At 30.3% G+C, this 20,995-nt stretch overlaps 1 protein-coding gene across 2 annotated transcripts in view; it reads right to left on the minus strand.

Annotated features, from left to right (window-relative positions):
• Positions 1-20,586, minus strand: part of LOC126920898 (class A basic helix-loop-helix protein 15-like) — a 262,862-nt gene extending 242,276 nt beyond the window's left edge. Inside the window, exons 1-2 of one of the 2 annotated variants that reach the window (XM_050731886.1) lie at positions 20,118-20,586; positions 2,457-2,562 (exon numbers count right to left, since the gene is read on the minus strand). The gene's annotated coding sequence lies outside the window, so the exon portion shown is untranslated. The remainder of the gene's footprint in view (positions 1-2,456; positions 2,563-20,117) is intronic. The other variant, XM_050731876.1, reaches the window with a different exon arrangement.
• Between the last annotated feature and the right edge of the window lie 409 nt (positions 20,587-20,995).

The raw sequence follows: 20,995 nt of genomic DNA on the forward strand, positions 1-20,995 counted from the left end.
GTAAGCATTCTGCTGTCTTTCCAATACTATGTAAATCCATTTCATTTGTTTCAGACTAATCATTGAGATTCATGCAAATCAGTATAGTTATCAATCCCCATGAACTCTCTTTGCATAATTAAGCAATCGAGCAAGTCATACGTCATTCATGTGGAATTTTGTTTTAGAATTTTATATTAAATAGGACAATTTGTGAAATTTATTAATTAAATTTATAAACTTAGAAAAATTGTTACTACTATACAATAGAATTTATCAATTTCTGCTTCGTAACTTGTAACTTGAAAAATATCATTAATCGTACTAGTACAATTGTGAAATTTACCTGCAATAAATGTAAAAAGAAGAGAATGAGAAAAAAAGGAAAATTGTAAATCGCAATACATCGCAATTACTCGACAAAAACATCGCACAAAAGCATCGACATCAGCACAATAAAATCCTCTTTACTTTATTTTTTTTATCTTACCAAGAATTCCATTCACATAGAATGAACAGAAACGACATCTAACAGAAAATTAAATTAAAATGAAATTAAATTCATTCGAGACCATCGATCTCCGTCACGATTATCATGGTCGAATTTATCAAGACCTGAACTCGAATACCGTTCGAATTTACCAAGCTCAGCTTTCTCTAACCGCTAGCTTATCGTTCCATTAAGTTGTCGCGAGTCGCGTTTGATCGTGCTACAGGGACGACACGATTAATCAGCGTGAGAATTTCATACAATTGATTACGTATTGAAATAATAACGCTTTATCAATTAGCTGCTTTTACTACTAACAACAACCTGTTATCGACAACATTTTTCGAAAAATGGCAAGAAAGATTTAATACTGATTTTTAGATGTTCTTACTTTGAATATATATTCAAAAGTATATTTCGGTATATTTCGGTATAATTCGGTATAAATAGAAATTCGAAGGAGGATATTTATACAGCTTCACACTTTTATAAATATAATTAAGAACTACGATTTTTCATACAGTAGAAATTCACAAATTCAGATATTATAAGTATATTCAGTAAGTTCATTTATTAAACCAGATACTAACTAAAATATCGTTCAAATAAATACAATTTATATAAACAACAGTTCTACTACACAAATTAAAATCTATCTTGAAATTTGCAATTCTCTGTAACTCTTCTTTACGGCAAGTAAATAATATAATTATAAAAATGAATTATTTGTCATTTGATAAAAATTGTACGCTAATCGTATGTCCAAATAGTGAAATTGAGACAAAGTCCAATTTTCTACTTTCGTTCCTAAAAGGTTTGTATAATGTACACAAGTTTTATTATCTTTGTTAATTATGACCATTGGTGTGGATTATCGTCGGAGTGTTAAAAGGTTGTCAACGAAAACGGAAGCATTTTGGCGCAACGGTGAAACCAACGGTTTCACGGAAATCGTGTTCCGATCAGGATGCAGAGTCGATTTCTCGACTCGATGCATACTCGGAGTGAGTCATCACGGGCGTGTTGCACGTGGAAAAAAGTTTCTATCACCTACATACCTATTTGCTGAGGCGCATGTGACGAGAATGCATAAGTTAAGTGTCGTCTGGACCTCGTTAAAGTAGTAACGACTATGATCATACTTGTCTTTACGACGCGTACAGAGGGATAAATGATAAGGGTTGTGAGTTGGTTTTGTACGAGGATGGCTTGTATCTATGTCTTGGTGGTAGTAATAGTGTGATGGTAAACGATATTCATACACTACAGCGCACCCATAAGCATTTGAACATTTCCCAATTATTATTAAAAATATATATTTAGAATATACTTCAAACGAAAGTCTTTGATTTTATCTCTGGGAACTATGTATATATAGTTTGGAGATATTAATGAAAACAACAGTTGATCTAAATGTTTATAGAGATTTTGTGTCAACCATGAGTGATGCTGATATATTCCATTGAAACTTATCAGAGTGTTTTGTCACAACTGCATGACAAGATATAACAAATCGACATATGACAAAAATATCAACCTTTTAATCAAATTACATCAAGTGCTTACATCAAGTGCAAGTAGTGTAAATGTCAGACAAATAAATTAAGAAAATTCTAACAGGAAAGACTTCGAATATGATACGAATATGATAAAACGTATGTGAGAATGAGAAATGAAAAGTGAATATATGTGTACTTTACAAAAATGAGATTTATATAATATTATCTTATTTACAAACTTATTCATGTTTATTGCTATTAATTTACCTTCCTTACGTACTTTATATCTTTTCAATCAATTTTCAATTTATGCAACGTATATAGCATTGTTCCCAGATTTTTGGTAATACATTTAATAAGATCAATGAAACGAATAACGCATTAATCAAGATAAAACTGAGATGTTTATACCATTAATAATTATAAATCACGCATACTGTTTAATCAATTAGTAGAAAATGGTAGAAGTTTTGTAGGATCTTACTTACCCATCTATCAATGCAGGTCCCGATCTTCCATAACTTAAATCCGTTTGTCAAAATATGTCTGATAATAAAGTTGTGCGATAGTCCAAATGGTAGAAGTTTACTGATTCTGTTTAACAGAAAATTCTTTTTATTCCTTCAGAAACATTATATATTACATTAGAAATTATTCTAAGTTTCGTGTATAACTAACTTTTAATTCTAAATATCTACGGTATAATGTCCTAATGTTTTATAATACAACAAATAATACGCGTATTTTATAATAAACTAATGATTATTCGGTTTATTATAAAAAAAATATCAAACTCTAAAAATGTTTTGCATTGAGTAATTTAAAGTGACGAAGGCTACGAAGGATGTACACGACTGACGAATCTACTTAAAATTGAAAAGTGACTTGTTAAACGCGAAGTTGTTTATCACCTAATGCGAGATGTGAGAAAATTTTGCTTTCTGAGAAAACGTAGCCCGGCAAATTGACGTCTAGTTTTCTTGAAAAATGATAATTCAGGTGTTCCCGGGGAATTTCAAGGAAAAAATGTTAATATTGCGGACACGTACTAAACGTGCTCGAAGCGAGCTTAAACGCACACGCGGACGTGTTTTGTTTCAGAATCCAACGATTCAACGAGTCATTCACCCCGCAATTAGATAATTTGATCGTCTAGTATGCATATTAAGAATTTCTGCTCGAATGAAATGCGCAAAATAGTATTAAATAATAACAAATAGTAAATATTCCAATATCGCTTAGATAATTTAAATGTTAATCGACAATTTGTATTTGATAATTGTTTATGTGTGAAAATATAATAGATATTCCACTATAAAATTGTATAGATAAATAACTGTTAATTTTCTTGAAACAATCCTTCGTTTTCATTAACAATACTGCTAATTTTGTTACAAAGAATCTCGTTTGTAAGTGTCAAGATCATAGATTTACTAGTCCGTGTGACTTGCATAACTTTTTTCAAGATTAGTTATTATGACTTAGCGTCAGTAGTTCGTTTACAAGAAATTATTGCAAGAACGAGTAATGAGAATGCGATTCTCCATTAATTTTAAATAGACAGATGAATACACAGAATTAAAAAACAATAATACAATCTCAAGATATAGAAACTACTATGTACCGAAAAAGTATGTACATTTTTCTTTTAGATGAATCAATCTAGATTTGGTTTTATGTGTATATAATACTTTAATCGGATACTATAATAAATATTATACCTGTTATATTATAAAATTCATGGTGGAGTTTCCTAAGCTTTTTCCTGAATTTCTAAAATTCAGTATGAATTTCAAATGATAGAGTTAATAATAAATAATAAACCTCGTGTTTACAATTAATGCAAACGCTTTCTAAAATTCTTTTAGCGTGTAAAGTTCATAATGTATCGTGCATTTTGTTTTTTTGCCAATAAAATTCTATTAGATAAAATAATGATATTTTCACTCTAGAAAATGGTTCACTTTTACACAGAAGTGTGCGAGATTCCAAAAATATCGGATCAGATCGGCTAGCCAATTTTTATCTCCTAAGTATCTCATAACTAGAGATTGTTGGGATTCCCGAGAGTTTCATGATTCTCGACCAAGTCGGGATTCCCAAGACTTGCGGGATTCATGAGAATTTTAAAATTATACTAGCTAGAATATGGAGCAAAAGTAATAACGAAATATGCGACAGATATAACATTTTATTATAAAATATTATAGTAAACTATATAATTTTATAATTCTCGAGAATCCTGACAATCTCGAATTACGGGGATACTTGAGACGGATTGGGTCGGGTTCCCAACGTTTTAGGGTTCCAGCGCACCCCTAATTTCTGCACATTACGTATATTCTATTCGTTTTGGCGTCTTAAAATTTTTCACAAATCCATAGAAATCCGCACTTTACTAATCACCAATATTATCATCCATGGAAAATTAGTAATCGTCGTAAAATTTGACAAAAGTATCATATAAATATCTTGGAGACCTCGTACGGAAATAAATATATAGAGCAGACTCGCGTCGCGTGTCCATTCTGCATCTCGTCTGTAGCAAAACAAATCGATGGTGCTCGTGATAAATCGCGATTACCTTCCGGTTGGTAATGATTAATTAATTTCACGTCTGACGCAATTAGGCGAACCGCGCGATCGAACCGCTAATAGGACGTCACGTTATTGAGGTCGGCAAAAGTCTACGAGGTGTATTCCGTCGCATGATTCCGCGTAGGCAAACATGTACATGTATGTTAATTCCACTTAATCCTAATGGTATGTGTATCCAGGGCGTGACTGTAAATTGACTAACCATCCGCGATAGTCTTCGATCAGAAGTAATTTATATGTACGTTACGCGTATAACGTGTCAATTGTTGAATGGAGACGGTACAATAGTATCGATAGTAAAGAATAGAGATAGTACGGGTAACATAAATACGCACGTGAGTAACTGTTGGGTACAGTAAAAAAGAAAACACTCACTTTCGCGATATTCCGCAATTTGCAGATAATCTGGCATAGAAACAGTATGAATGATAAAAGTTAGTAAATAATAATTAATAAAGCAGATAAAACATCCAATTTGTTTGGCACAAATGGAAAAATATTGATGAAGAATGACGCTATAAATATCGTTGTTAGGGTGAACTGAATTTGATGATGTAAGTTAGATATTTTAAAGCTGAAAATTTACTTGAATGTAAAATAATCAAGTGGAAAATAAGTAGTAGAAGAATAATAGAAGAAATATTTTAAATCTATATTCACGTATGATATAATAATAGTAAATATAGTGATTCATGAAAATATTTGAATGTTTACCATAGAAAATTGCTATGGATATGTTAAATATATTATACACGTAGATCTTTTTGAAATTTTATTGGTATTATAAACGCAAAACGGTTATTATAATTATGTTGCTAAAATTTGGAACAAATTTAAGAACGTACGGAGTAGTATTGCAAATAATTCAATTTTTAGTGATCGTTTGGAAAGAATAGCAGAGTATGATAAAGTCGAGAAAACACATTTATATGCATAGTATAAAACCTTGTTACTTATCCCACTTAGTTCGATCATTGAAGAAAATTACTTGATGATTCGTTTAAGCAGCTAAACATAATTGCTGTCTACTATCTTGACCTTCAATTGATTTCAAATCATGTTAACACGATAACGAATCTCATTACTTCACAAGAATAGTATTTAAATACTTAGGAACTGCGAAACAAATAATATAAGCAAATAAACAATATTACTGTTCCATATTATTGTGATATACATATCTAAGGATGGATTTTTATAAAGTTTTGTTATGTTAAAAAGTACAAATGTTAAATACACACGAACAACAGATTAAATGAGAAAGATAATATTCGAAAGAGAGATAAGATAATATATTTCTGTATATTTTCACAGACGAAAACGAAAATCCAAATTAACATTCTTTATTTTATTATATGAAAAGAATCACTTATACCAGTTGTATTTTTAGCGTTGAGTATTTTATCAATTGCTTCTGTTGTATAATTGAAAACATTTTTTAAATTACATTCTTATCATTGAATATCTCTAATAATTGCGTATTTTTTTTAACGCTTAAAACTTTCCTCTCCTTTTTTTTTTTCTTGTATTTTGTTCGAGGTTTTAAATTTGCTTTTAAAACTTGTGCTTTAACAAGATGTATAAATATCATAAGATTATTCATTTCTATTAACAATATATAACAATACTCATTTCTATTAATATTATTAAGATCAGTTTCATACCTACTACCATTTACGAAATCAAATTAATTTACTCGATACAATTCACAATTTATAGATTAATAAGTTGAAGAAAAACGAGCAAGAAAAATAGTGCGTTTAAATTTAATACCGAAAGATTTTGCATGTTCTTTCAAAATCGTTTCTGTATAACATAAAACCAATAAGATAAATATCAAAGCGTAAAATTATCATGCAGATTTCAATTTCAATATAATTCCGTGTGATACACCTAAAAGGAAATCTTCTTATTATCACAGAAACAAAAATGTCGAAATTATATTCATATTAAGATAAGCAAAGCTTAGCAGATTTTTCAATAATTATTTTCCGAAATCGTCATTGATATTCGTTAATATCTGCCACTCGTTTTCTTTCCTCGAGTTTCATGAGCATACTTCCTTTTAATTCAAACGAAATAAACTCGATGTTCATATCGAGACGCCTTTTAAAATTCGATCTTATCGATTATGATCAATTTTGCAATTATTTTGAATTCGAAACGAATATTTCATACGCGCATCGTTCGTAAATGAACAAAACTAAATCTTCATGCGGAATCGCTTGTGTCGAAAAAATTGTCTGTAATAACAGGCTTGAATAAAGTTATCGAGTGGAAGGCAATCATTATTGGTAATTTGAGGATGCAACTGTTCCTCACGTGTCTTCCATCATCGAAATTATCTTAGCAGCTATAACCTCCTTAACGTTCCCGAAATTTACCTTATAGCGTTACAAATTTTTCGTTTTGTTCAGTTGGATGCTGACGTTCTCTTAATCATCCTTATTATCGATTTTTTTAATTAATTGTGAAGCTGTCACGACAAACTATAGTGGTACTTCGCTATGAGAAATAATAGATTTTTAATACAAATGTAGTTTGAAGAATTTATTGATTAGGTATATATGTATATTTATTTAGTAAAAAGTATAGACATAGTTAAATAATTCAGATCAAGCCTTCGAAGCATCATAAGAAATTCAATTAGCTCAGATTATATTCTCTAATGTAGATATGGAATTAATTTGCAGGAAACTTTAATTAGTCTTTGAATCGTAGAATTATGATATCTGGAATAGTAGAAGAATAGTAAAATACGTAATATGTTTTTTTCCATATAATAAAATATTTATGTGCTTTGGTAAGCTGTATATTTTCTTCTGCGAAGATAACAAATTTTTATCTAAAAATTACGTTATGCAATTATACTAGGGTTTGTTGGGTACCTGTGACTATTATAGTAAAAATTATACATCAATTAAGAAATATTCGTGTGTTTTTTTTATGGAAATATACACATTGTGTCGAAAATGAGATTAAGCATTGAGAAAACCTTAATTTTAAAATACTTTGTGGCAAAAAAAATGTCCCAAATTAGCAATGGAAACTATGAATATATTAATTTTGAGTCACATTTTAAGCTTCGAACGGTATAACTAGAAATATTAGCAGTAGTGATAATAAATAATATCAAGCATTTCGTTGATCAACTTTGGTATTAATAAGCTTTCATCTACTTAAAGACTTCATAAATTTGGTAGTAATGTACACATTACTTTTATCGCCACACTTGGTTGCTAATCCAGCTGTAATAATTGGGATAAGCAACACAAATTGCGAACCGTTGCATACAGTTTATTTATAATTATTGGACATACTGAATTGTAAATATCATAAATAATGTTTCTTAATGTAATAATTATTTCTTTATTTAAATTGTATTTTGTTATGTCATGCAGGAATCTTCTGTTTATTAAGATAATTAGATTTACGTTGATTGGATGAGATTGTACGAAAGATAGGAAATCTTTGGGAATAATTAAAAATGATATTCATAATAACTAAATTGTTGTGAATAATATACACAGATGGTATTTTAGTTATTTTCCTTATTTTTTTAGCAATCTATATTATTTCTATAATAATATATTGAAGACAATAAATAGAAGATATTAACAAATTATCAATATAACATATAGTAACATAGACCAATAAGTGAAGTTTCAATAAGATCACAAGTTAAACAAATAATCAATACAATTTCATATCGTTCAGGGAAAATCTAAATCATTAAAAATGTTTCAACAGCGCATAGTGGCAAGTTTATATTATTTTTAGTTTTCCATAAATAATATGGAAAAGCAAAGATAGTTAATTCACCAGTTTCGGCCTAACTACGTTTACTTACTGCATTCTACATGCATTTACAAATAAATTTGGTTCGATAATTCATATATAATCTAATGATACGAAATTGCCTTTCACATTAATCTTAAGGAATAAGATCAAACAGAAGCCATTAATTTCCCCTCTAAAAATCCATTCGTTTTTTCAACATCTTCATATAATCATTCTTCCATCGATTATTTCGTGCTTAACATACAAAATTGAAAACAGCGTTTTCAATCTCTGAATTGGTTAGGTAACGTCGAAATGATTGATCCAATCATCGCGCGTGAAACGTGCCTTCTGAAATGTTAGAAAAATTGATTCACAGTTGATTGACAAGATAGCGGAGCCGACAGGAAGTTCAGGGATCGTTTCCCTTCTATTTAGCCGCGGGTAAGCGATTCGTAGCCGTCAAGAAGCGACTTACAGTTTAACGTGACGCTGCGCGAGACCGAGCGAAATGTCAGGCCGGGGAATTTGCATTTCCTAAATGCCACTGCGTGAAATCGGCCGGCTACGGTTCGCGGAATTCTTCAGTCGATCGAAAGTTGCCTTTTTTCCCCACTCTTTTCTTAATTTCCCTTTTAAATCGTATTAAAACGCGTTTTCGAACGAGCATAAAATTTAACATCACGATGACACGAAATCGTCATCGCTAAATGTCGATATCTATGTTTTTACGAATATAATTAAAGAGATATAATTTAGATAGAAAATTGTATTACTTACAGTAAATATTATAAAGAGTACAGCACTTTGGATAATCAATTTAAGATAAACTTCCATATCAACTATTAATCTTTCATATTTGCAATTTTTTATAATTAAATAAGAAATTTCAACATATATAAAATACACATCTCTCTCGTAAATAAGAACCAACTCTTTTTTCAACGATCTCCTCAACCATTAATTGAAACTTATTGATTATATATATAATAGCCTGATGATCAATGATTATGAAATTCACTACTATCGTGCGTATTATTCTTATTGATATGATACCCACTCAAATTTATATCGTATAAGCTATAACTCATTGCTTATTGCCCAATTAATTGACACTGCCTCCATCGTTCTGTTATTTAATCAACTTCGCGTATGTTATTCCAGAAATAAGCAAACAAACGAGCGTCAGAACGTAATCAAACAGAGAATTCCATGCGGGTATCGTGACCCAAAATCGATTTGGTCAAGGGTTCGAATCGAATGCAACCAGGCTCCCCGCAGGCGGGTACTCCTTCATACTGTTCTGTTTCGCAGATAATGATAGTCATTAAGTATATGTGGTGCATTCATATTGTCTAATTTACGGCATTCACCTCAAGCCAGCCATTAACGATTATTAATATAGAAATAATGTGACAGTTATCCGAAAGAAATCTCCTTTTAGAGTTACGAGAGCAAAAATAAGTATATACTCACGTGCTTTCTTATTGATTTTTATGCGTCCTCCTTACAATTGTACTTCTTTGACACGAGAAAGTAACCATACGATGGAGAAATAATTGACGAATATTAGTAAATAATATTTTTGTCATAGTCTTTGTAAATTGCATACAGGTTTATATCGAAGAAAAATAGCATTGTACAATTGCAATCGATTTAATTCTGCATTTCAAAATTTTTATTAATATGATTAACCAACAACTACAGCAGACTTTTACAGAAAAATATTCAGAATCTAAGGGCTTCGTTTAAAAAACAAAAGGATTAACAAAAACTCGTTTTAATAGATTGTTAAGATATTTAAAAAAAAAAAAAAAACACAGTCTTTGAAGACTTTTAACTTTCTTTGTATGCATTTTTAATGCCTTCGATAATAAAACGTAGCGATAAAGAATTTCGTGGTTCGTGCTTGTTGATTATGTAATATTTGAATTCTGCATAGGAAAGTTATTTATCGAACGATAAACCGAAAACGATACAAAAGTAGGAAATACAAGTTTAAACACAAGCTTTCGAAGATAAGGAAAAGGGATTGTAGCGACTTAATGCAAACGGTCTGACTGTATAATAAGCTTGCTCAATTTTGTGGACATGTTAATTTCTGATAAAACCTGCATATCTATCGTTTCGTCAATTCGTAATGTGCTTTCTTGTTTTAACTACATGCCAGATAAGTACGTAGATTGCATCGTTAATTATACAGGTGTTGAAGCGATAACAAGGTCAACAATCCTTTAAGACTGATACTCTGTTTGTGCATAACGAAACCTATTCGTATAGCTAATTACAAAAATCGCTCGCTTGTAGATGCAAGTTAATTCAATAGAATAAAACACGATAAACCGTGAGACTAATTAAATTCGCAATTAACGTGTTTATTGTACATATTTAACCTTAGAACATAAAAAGTTTATCGTATTTCCTACCGCATGATGTATCATCTATTATCTTGTAGAACCATGTTTTAATACTTCTTAAAAATATTATTTTCGTTCTTTTTTATTAAATTAATTTAATTTAATTTAATTAAATTTCTTTTCAAAACATTTAGATTTTGATTGTTAAGATTTTTTACCAAAAATATTTGACTATATTGCTTTGGAGCGTTTCATCGTATCGTATCTTTTAAAGCATTCCAATGTTACCAGAATGAGTGAACGAATTTTTTTACGCTAATGATAAATGTGTAAAGCAATGTGGGTCACGTAATAATTTTTAATTGGATCGCTTTTGCTACCTGCGGTTAAACACTGTTGTCATAAAACACAATTAAGCACTATTACTACTATTGATCATTTTGTACTAATAATCTATTTATAATGTTTCTAAGCATTAAATAACTATTTTCAATATTTACCGTTTAATCTTGCTTCCGGAATTCAGGAAGCAAAATAAGACACAAAATTATTTGTAGCATGATCTGATGAAATCAATGTTGTATTTTACGTATCTACATTTCGAAAAAATAATATTGTACACATCATTGTCGACTCATATATCAAGGAATATTAAAGTTCTCACAAAAACATTTAATTATCTTCTTGAAAGGAGAATAAAGTAGTATTTAAAAGAAATAAAAATTTGTGATACTTGCGACATACAAAACACATCAATCACATCCTAAATACCTGTCTCTAAGTACAGTATGAAAAGAGCATAACATGTCTTACCAAATTCGTTAAACTCGCTAAAGAAAGAAGTCGTTTGCCAAAAGGTTCTTGTTGAAGGATACTGGATTTTACTACTTACTGTAAATAAGTGTTTGTCCCACTATATGACCATTATACTACCACTGGGATCACTAATAATTTTGGAAGGTGCATATGACCTTAAACTCGTAATAAAAAAAAAAAAAGAAAAACAAAATTTACTGTGTTGTTGAAATAACCATCGAGGTTGAAGTAACATTAAAACCAAAGGAAAGAAAAGGTAGAAAGAATAATTTATAAGAACGATAAAGCTGCGTGAAATAACATTATCGTAATATTTCAAAAAAGAGTACAAAACAATATTTACGATAACTGCAGAAGAACTTGCAAAAGCACTTTCATAAAAAAAAAAAAATAATTTTAATTACTCCCTGCAGATTATCCTCAAAAATATTTAAATAATAACACATGATATTTTTACCACGTAATTTTTTTACCACATTATGTAGTTTTAAAGTCATTCAAACCAACAAACATAGTATGTATATAAAATAAACTTCTTTCCGCTTTAATCATCCTTTTACCAAATATCCGACACTTGTAAAAATTAATTACGTACAGTTTCTTCTAATCCATTTTCTCAAAAGAAATGATTATATTTATTCAACAGTTAAAGAATCTTCCCAATTCTTTGTTACAACTTCATTTGTTGCGGAAAGAGAAGAGAAAATAAGAATGATCGAAAATATGTATTAATAAACTGATAAAATTTTGAATGATATAATTTCATCAAGATACATTATTCAATGTATTAAACTGGAGAAATTCTCAATATAATAAATATTGAAAGTTGAATAAATAAATCTAGATTTAAATTTTTTAAATAACGTAAAGGAAAAAATATATAATAATAATAATAATAAATAAAATTGAGTCAATGATATACAATAATAAATTATTCTACGGCGGATAAATTATTAATTTTATAAATATGGAAATTTCAATAAATTTAAATTAAAATTTATTAAATATTATGATGCAGAGAAAGAAATATAAATATATATACATAAACTTGAAGTTTTCTGCAAAAGCCGCATTCATAGCAAAATCTTCGAACAAACGCAAACTATAAACGATTTGATTTTACATGCTTTTGGTTAAAAACTTAAGGCGGTTCTTTCAAAGGTCAACGAATCTTGGCGACGTATAAGAAGAGACGTGCATGGAAGCAAACATCTTCGTGTGTCGTGTACCTCCTGAAAGGAAATTCGCCAACGTGCATAAACGTGGATATTCAGTGGACATCGTACGGTCTTTTAACTCTCCCCTTAGATCGGCCACCCGAGAGTGGAGGATGGAAAGAAAAAAAAGGAAAAAGATGAACGATAATCCGAGCTCTCCTCGCAGGGAATATTAAGCGGGGGCAGTGAATGGAAATCGAGAACTTAGGCGAACGTCCATGTCCATAATGCTTTCTAAAACTGTTATTTATCGCATTTGCTATACACGCATCGAGGATTTCGTTAGGATTTATTGTACAATGTTCACCGTGGCTTCACTGGTCATCGACAACGACGTGAATCGCCTGAAACACTGGCTGCAAGGGATTTTGTGAAACGAATTCCAAGAAACGTTGCAAATTTATCGTTAATCAATAATTTCGTGCAAATACGTAAGGGTATCTTTGCGAAATTTTGTTTGACTTGCTTGACCAAACCTCAAAGGAAAACGACTGTCTATTAATTTAACACTAATGCCATGAAATTTAGCACAATTTACAAACTATTGGATTAACGCTAGAACCATTAAACCTGTTGAAATAATAGGTTTCAGCGTTCTTTCTTCTGTAATCGTGTAGGCGCTTTTAAAAAAATTGATAGTACCTTTAGTGACAATACAGCTACCAAATCAATCTATATGACTGGTATCGAACTTTTCATTTTTGCAATTCTTAAAAATGTGCGAGTATTTTAGGAGACGTTTACACTTGCTGAGGCAGAAACACGAAATATTTAATTAATTATATAATTAACCCTATAAAAGAACATTTTCGTTACAAAAGGAATTACACAAAAACTTCTAATCATTTCATCCTAATCTCCCCCTGCCTTTCCCTCTTTCTCGAACTAAATGTAGAGCAACAAACTGTCTAAACAGATTTATTATTATGTTATATACATTCATATAGTTATTTTATTAAATTTACAATTAATATATATTATACTTAATTTGCAATCTTTTACGAAAGGGGAATATGCATCTTATAAATTAAAGGACAAACTTGTGATTTGTTCTTTTCTAAGATAATAAGGTAAGGCGGAATAAATCTCCATCGAGATTTCATATGCTTAAGAAGAAAAAGAAATAAATTATGCAAGCTGCGCAATATTGCATAGTATTGCAATTTTGCTTATTTATTTTTAAAGTGCTCTGAAATCCATGTGAAATTATGGATGTGCTTGTTTAAATGAAGAAAATATCTGTAGTGAATCTATTGCGACTGTAACAATCCGGCGTTGAGGTAAATTCGGTCGATTATCGCCTGGATTGAATATTTTCAGCGTCGCTATCGGGAAATAGCACTTATGCAACTGTGCATTCTTACTGCATTCTGAATAACATTATTTACATGTTTCCGGGAACACCTGCCGGAGCTACTCGTTAGCTGTGATTTCATGATTCACCAATACTAATGTATCGAAGCTACAGGTTGTTACAAATGTATCCTACAGTGATTCTTACGTAAATTTTTTAAAGCTACGAATATATATTATTTCTATAGCTTTCGTTATGAAAAGCGCCGAAAAATAATTTAAATCTACACGTTTGTATCAAGAAATATAAAAAAAGTTTGCTTGAATACTTTAATAATAGGGAGCAAATTTATGAAAATTTTATTACCATTATAAATTTTATTTTAAGTTATACATTTTTGATTAAATTTCTTATAAAAATAGCCATGTTCGAGAAACTATTAATTTGTAAATTTAGTAATATCGATTCACTGGGGATGTACATAATTAGCAATAGACGAGATAAGATTTCTAAGATTACAAGTGTGATAATCAGGCAACTTGTTTCTAGTTATTTACTTCGATTAACATACTTGTGAACGAAGCCAATTAATTTTATGACTTTGACTATAGTAACATAAAGGTGAAACGAAGGAAATTAATAATCTTTAAGATTTATTCGTTTATTTCAATTGCTATAAAACATACTTTAAGGGAATTGTAAGTGAGTAAGATTAAAAATGGTACTAACCAAAAAAATTATCTCAACACAATTAGTCTAAAAACGATGATATTACATATTAGATCGTGCATTCTCATTACGTAATTGAACATTATATTCGGGACAGACAAATCTCATAATTAGACGATTATAGAAATACTCCAGTGTATAACTGATTTTTATAGAAATGATTATTTCTTGAATAATGATAAAATCAGGCCGTTAATCAATATCATCTGAAGGAACATCGTACTTGTATTTTTCGTAATCATAATTTTATTTTGGTTTTCAATGAAACATACGTCGTAATAACGATTACGTTACTTTTGATCGCACGAATAATTTACGTAACATATACAGAAAAAGTTGATTTATTGCATATTTTTTACACAAATATCATCCAACTACCATCCCTAATTACATCACAATGCTGTATTTTTTAATTAATCAATGAAATAATATCGTTACATGTATCTGGAAAATTGCAACGAAATACGTACATACATATGTATCGCCTGATATTAATCAACTTCCTCGCATTAATTCAGTTTCAAGGATTATAAAACTGCCTTATTTCTACACAACCTTATTATTGGTATATTTTTAGACTGCCGAATAATTGAATTCTGATACGAATCTTATTTGCGTTTTGTAAAGTAGTATGTTGATCTTGTCTTTTAACTTATTCTAATACATTTTTGTAGGAAGCATAGAGGCCAGGATCAGAATACCTTTATTTTAATTAATTTATTATACATGACATCAAAAAAATGTGGTAAAAAAGATATTTCCTTGCTCATTCAACATTCATTTAAAACAAAAATAAATAAGTTTAAAAATCTATTTGATGTACGCATTTTTGTATGTACGTATGTATTTTTGTATGTATGTATTTGATGTACGCTAAAAGTTCAATGTATATAAAAGAATCTATTTATTTTATTTACAAATCTCTATTAAAATTTGAATCTGTATAATGAATCTATTTAAAAATGTACTAATTTACAGTGTGAATTCGTTCTTTATGTAAAAAAGTTGAACGTAACGGACAAAGAATTTCTTTCTTTTTTAGCAACTTTAAATTTCAAAATTAAATTTTATTACTTTGCCCCATAAATTATACATCATACTCTCTCGAAACGTAAATCCATCATAATTCCCTCTTTGACGTATTATTAGTTAGAATCGAAATAATTTATAACTGGAGAGCATTAATATCCCTAATGCAATTCGCTTGCTCCATTTTACGAGTCTTGTAATATTAATTCGCCATAATTTGTTGCCTAACGTACGTAATCGTTGCAATAACCCTTAACTTGAGCTCTTCAGTCACTGGAACAAAATCCGATTCTCTTATTTTCCCTGTTATTCATTTCTCAATATGACCAACTATCAATTTACATAATCCTCGATGCAAGCGTAAGTATCATTTAGAATCGAATTTAATCCTCTCTAATGTTATGTTATTTTGAATTTATACACTTATTTACCTGTGCTTCTTGAAACGTTATTCTATGTATTCATTGTTGTGCTGTAGTAATTTAACACCACATTATTGATGTATTGGCGATAAATCTATGTGTAACAATTACTGTTTCCTAACTTTCGTGATCGATAAATAAGATTGTAGTAAAAAAATATTGCTTTCCTTTATGAAACATTCATAGCTTTGAAAGAGACAAGCTTAGTACCTGACACTGATCTCAATGTAATTAACTGTCAAAATGAACAATTTTTCAATTGGAAGAATTTTTACAGGTTGAGCACTTGTAGCTCTCGAATGAAGCATTTTCGGCCATAAATTTATGTAAATTCATCTCATTAAATTTATCTAATTCATCTCATTAATACGTAGTATAAGTTTGATTTCTATTTTTGCAGATACCCTGTATATTCATAAAATGGATTTTATCTCATACGTAGGGTGAAAAGGGTTAATACTTTGCTGTAGACACGAGGTTAAGGAATTCGTATTCAAGTTCTTTGGATTTTCTTTGCCTCAAGGACATCGTCTTGTTCGCCTTCGACGAATGCGTCTCGCATATCTATCGACAATAATTCACGCTGGCTATTCTTACTATTTTATTAGGATTATGGTATTTTTCAATGGACCACCGTATGCCACCCATAGCTGTTCGTCTCTCGGTTCGCTAAAGAAACCTGTTCGATTGAAATTCAACAATTCGTCGTCTCCATACGTTAAAGTCATGAAGAAACATCTCGATTATGGCTGAATAACTTAATTTCAGATTCCTTGTCTAAGTGAATTCGATATTCGTAGTTAATATCACGCTATCAATTGATTTGATCGAATTTTTCAGAAACAGAATTTCGATTTGTAGTCATATCTTATAGATGTGTTTTCAATTTGTCTGACATTTCCTCCGGTGCTTCTTGAATATTTCTGTTTCTAGCAAAATTAATGATATATCGAATAAGCAATCTAACGATCGCTGCTTGGAATAAGAAAAATAATTCTCTTTAATATTTTGCCTACATCCTACGTATACTTGCTTTTTGTATTTTCTGTTTTCTAAAGATTATTACACAACCTTCAATACAATTTTATAATATATACTAAAGTAAAGCTCATCGTTTGTGATCTAATGCAAGAGCCACATCGTCCAGTATTTTTAAAATGTTTTACAATTTAAAGCTTAAAATCTTCCTGGGCTAAAGAGTAAAGCTTCAAACATAAAATTAATAAGAAAATTTATAATACGAAAATTCTAAATAAAAATATTCTTTGCTTCTAAAAACCACCATTAGTGTATTACTAATATAAACACGTATACTCATTATTAAATCATTACAAAATTAATTTCATACGTATCAAAGATAAGTAGAAGGAAACTAGTGTAATTAATTATTTGCTATAGAAAAATTTATCAATATGACATGAACTGTCAACGTTATGTATCTAAATTGATATTAGTCAGCGAACATACGTCAAAGGAATGTCTGTGTATGCGATAATGCGCGTAAAATAATATCTTCGAACTATTATGTCCAAACGAGATATCTAACATCTTCGATTCTATGTATTAATGACGCATTTGATGAGATAACAACGTGTTTTAAATGGCAATGATTAAAATGTACACGGTGAATATGATTGGCTTAAGTAGTTGCTTTAAAAAAAGGCTAAATTTGAAATACTATTGAGTTGCATGTATGGATATATCAAATTAATGACTCAAATTTTGAAAAAGAAGATCCTCTATCAATAGACATTACTCTTTTTGTCATTTTTATCACCATTGCTATTATCACAATCTATGTCTGTTATTATTATTAATATTGTTTGATTTTGGTTTGATTTGGAAAAGTTTGATATCCATGCAATACAAAAATTGTCATGGATTTTTAATTATTAATGTATATTTATGGAATATATATGACATAATTTATGGAAAATTACCAGAACCTTATTTTATACCGTAACAAGTTTTTCACTGTTCGATCATATTGTAATATTAATCTCTTTTTTATAAAAGATAATTGAAGAGGTTTTAATTTAAAAATGTCACAATTTTTAACACAATTCTTAAAACAAACTTCTTTCTCAAAAAATTGTAAAATTCCACCTATGATTTCAACAGAATAATTCATTATGATGATTCAATAAATTCATAAAATCTCACTGTAAGCAACCAATTAAAAAATACAAAATCATACAATATTATCTTATTTAAATGTATCGATGTATGTTGTCAAGAGTTAAACAATCTTTCAATTTAGTTTATTATTCCTGCGATTCTCTTTCATAATCAAAAGTTTTAAGCTTAAAAGTATAAGTGTTCGAAACGATTCGTTTGAGAAAATTACGTATATTTTAATTTGATACGTACGATATTCTCTAGCTCGTGAATGGAAGTAAGCGTAACGTCGAGTAAAAATATACATTGTAATGCAAATGCTCAGTTTTAAAGCAATGCAAGTCTTTATAAAGTATAATTCCATTTATCATGGTGTTGATAAAGGAACTGGCATACTTTTATTCAAAGGTGTATCATTATACCTTCTAGAAATTTCTTTCCTCGCATGTTAAAAATTGCTAAAACAGGTTGCGATTATAGACCGGTTTCAGAAATTGAGGACGTCTGGATTTAAGGAACCATTCCAAAATTTCTGACGCCTCTGTCTACGTTCTTAATTTTTTGAGAATTTCTGAGTGATGTATTCGAACAAAAATATGTTCCAAATGTTATGATGTAACATAATAATAATAATATATAATATATCATATATAAGTAACATAAAAATAATTGTAACACCAAATCTGCAATTTCTACAAATTCAATTCTTTAAAATATATTTTACAAGCTTGCAAAAATTTATAAAAGAAATTTCCTTTAAATAGATGAATTTCAACTTCCATCAAGTCTGACGAAAAATTGTAACGGCCTTTTTGAAACAATGAATTTATGTATATGATAAATGTATCGTTTTAGCTCCCTATAACGAAAATACTTCTATGTTTCATAACGTTATAGAGGATTAAGTATAATAAAATGTATTACATTCAACAATCTCTTTCTAACGTGTATTCAAATCTTATACACGTATCGTTACTTTACAATTCAATCTCCTTATTTGTAAGGTACAACCAATTAAATAATTTCACGTGTCTGATTGATTTTCAAACGTTTTTTACTTCATTATAATTTTGTAAAAAAATCTTTCGTGAAAAAGATGATAATCTGTGAATGAAATACAGTGAATGAAGTGAAACTTCCCACATTAAATTAGCAAATTTATGATGTAAAACAAATGTATACGTCAGTGCACGTCATAGTTAACATTTCCGATGTCACACCTGCACGATACAACAGACACTTATAATACAATTTATCATAAATAAATAAAATAAATAACTAAAATAAACGAAAAATCCGTTTATACATCGTATTTGTAGTACAACAATCACAAGTAAAATGTACTGTTACGAAACAGAAATTTTTCTAAAAAGGAGACAAATTTTATGCAAAACCTAACACGATCTTCAATTGAGAAACTCGAAACGCTTCCTAAAATTTGAAACATTTACCAAGAAAATTCCTCGTCAAACGCTCAAACTCCAATCTCCAAAATTGCAAACTTTATTGCATTCCTAGATCCAAAACTACTGGTGAAATCACATTCTCCCAGAGTTTCTCTAAAAACGTCATCGAATCTTGCGAGATTCGCAACACTTTGCAAAATTCCGTGTACCAATAAAAGTCAACCATCTCTCCCGATCGAAGAAATGATCAAACAGAGGTAGATAAAAAATGGAAGAGCATCTGTTCTGAAATCACGAACGGGGAGATGGAGCGACGGTCGTTTGGCGCGAGGATCGTCCAACAGGTGTCTTCGTGTAAAAGCACTTTCGATCTTAACAGTTACCTCTCTCTCCTCTAGAAGCCGGTCGTACCACTTCTCCGTGGCTTGTTCCTCTCCCACGGCCAGCCACGATGTCAGAGACCTTTGCCCCAATTCACTTTTCTCTTTCTCCGCCGCGAAGGTTAGCCTCGAATCGCCTTATCGGTTTCATTTCCCCGCTTCGTCGTCCCACACCTTTCGCTCTCCTTCCTTTTTCCTCCCTCTAGAACTGCTCGCGATTCGCTCGACGATTACCTGCCTCGTTTCCCAAGATTCGATCACTGTTACCTCGCGCTTTAACGTCAACCGTATCGATCACTGTTTATAGAGACCTCCTGTTGCTTTTAATCCTTCCGATTTATCGATTTGTTTCGATTTATGCTCGCGACACGATCGTTCCTTTCTCTTTCTGCTCTTCTGTTTTTAAAATGAGAGTAGACGCTCGGTTTTGAGCATGGCTGCTCTACGACGTTCTCCACGCGCGTTTGACGCGCCCGTTCGCTATTCTGACTCTTTGGTTAACCGATTCACGCGACACGCGCGGATTACGCGCGAAACTTGCTTCCAGATCGTGTTATCCATGATCTATGCTTGCTCATAGTAGATGGAAATCAGTCAAATCTTACGATCTTGGATGATCGTAAGAATTAATATTTAAATGAGACACATTGCCGGAGGATAAGTATTGAGATAGTAGCTGATATTTAACACTAGAACTACCATACCAGTGAAATTGACTGGTTTTACAATTTTATTTTAAAATTCCTACTTCGTGTTATATTATTCCCCGCAATGATGTAATGACTTTCGCAACGATAACTAAAAGGATAGTATAATGAATTTTATTTTATTTTCTATATATTCAAACTGAAAATAATTTTGTATCAAGGCTATTTATACCA

Source organism: Bombus affinis, chromosome 1, assembly GCF_024516045.1.
Source record: "Bombus affinis isolate iyBomAffi1 chromosome 1, iyBomAffi1.2, whole genome shotgun sequence".
Taxonomy (NCBI): Eukaryota; Metazoa; Arthropoda; class Insecta; order Hymenoptera; family Apidae; genus Bombus; species Bombus affinis.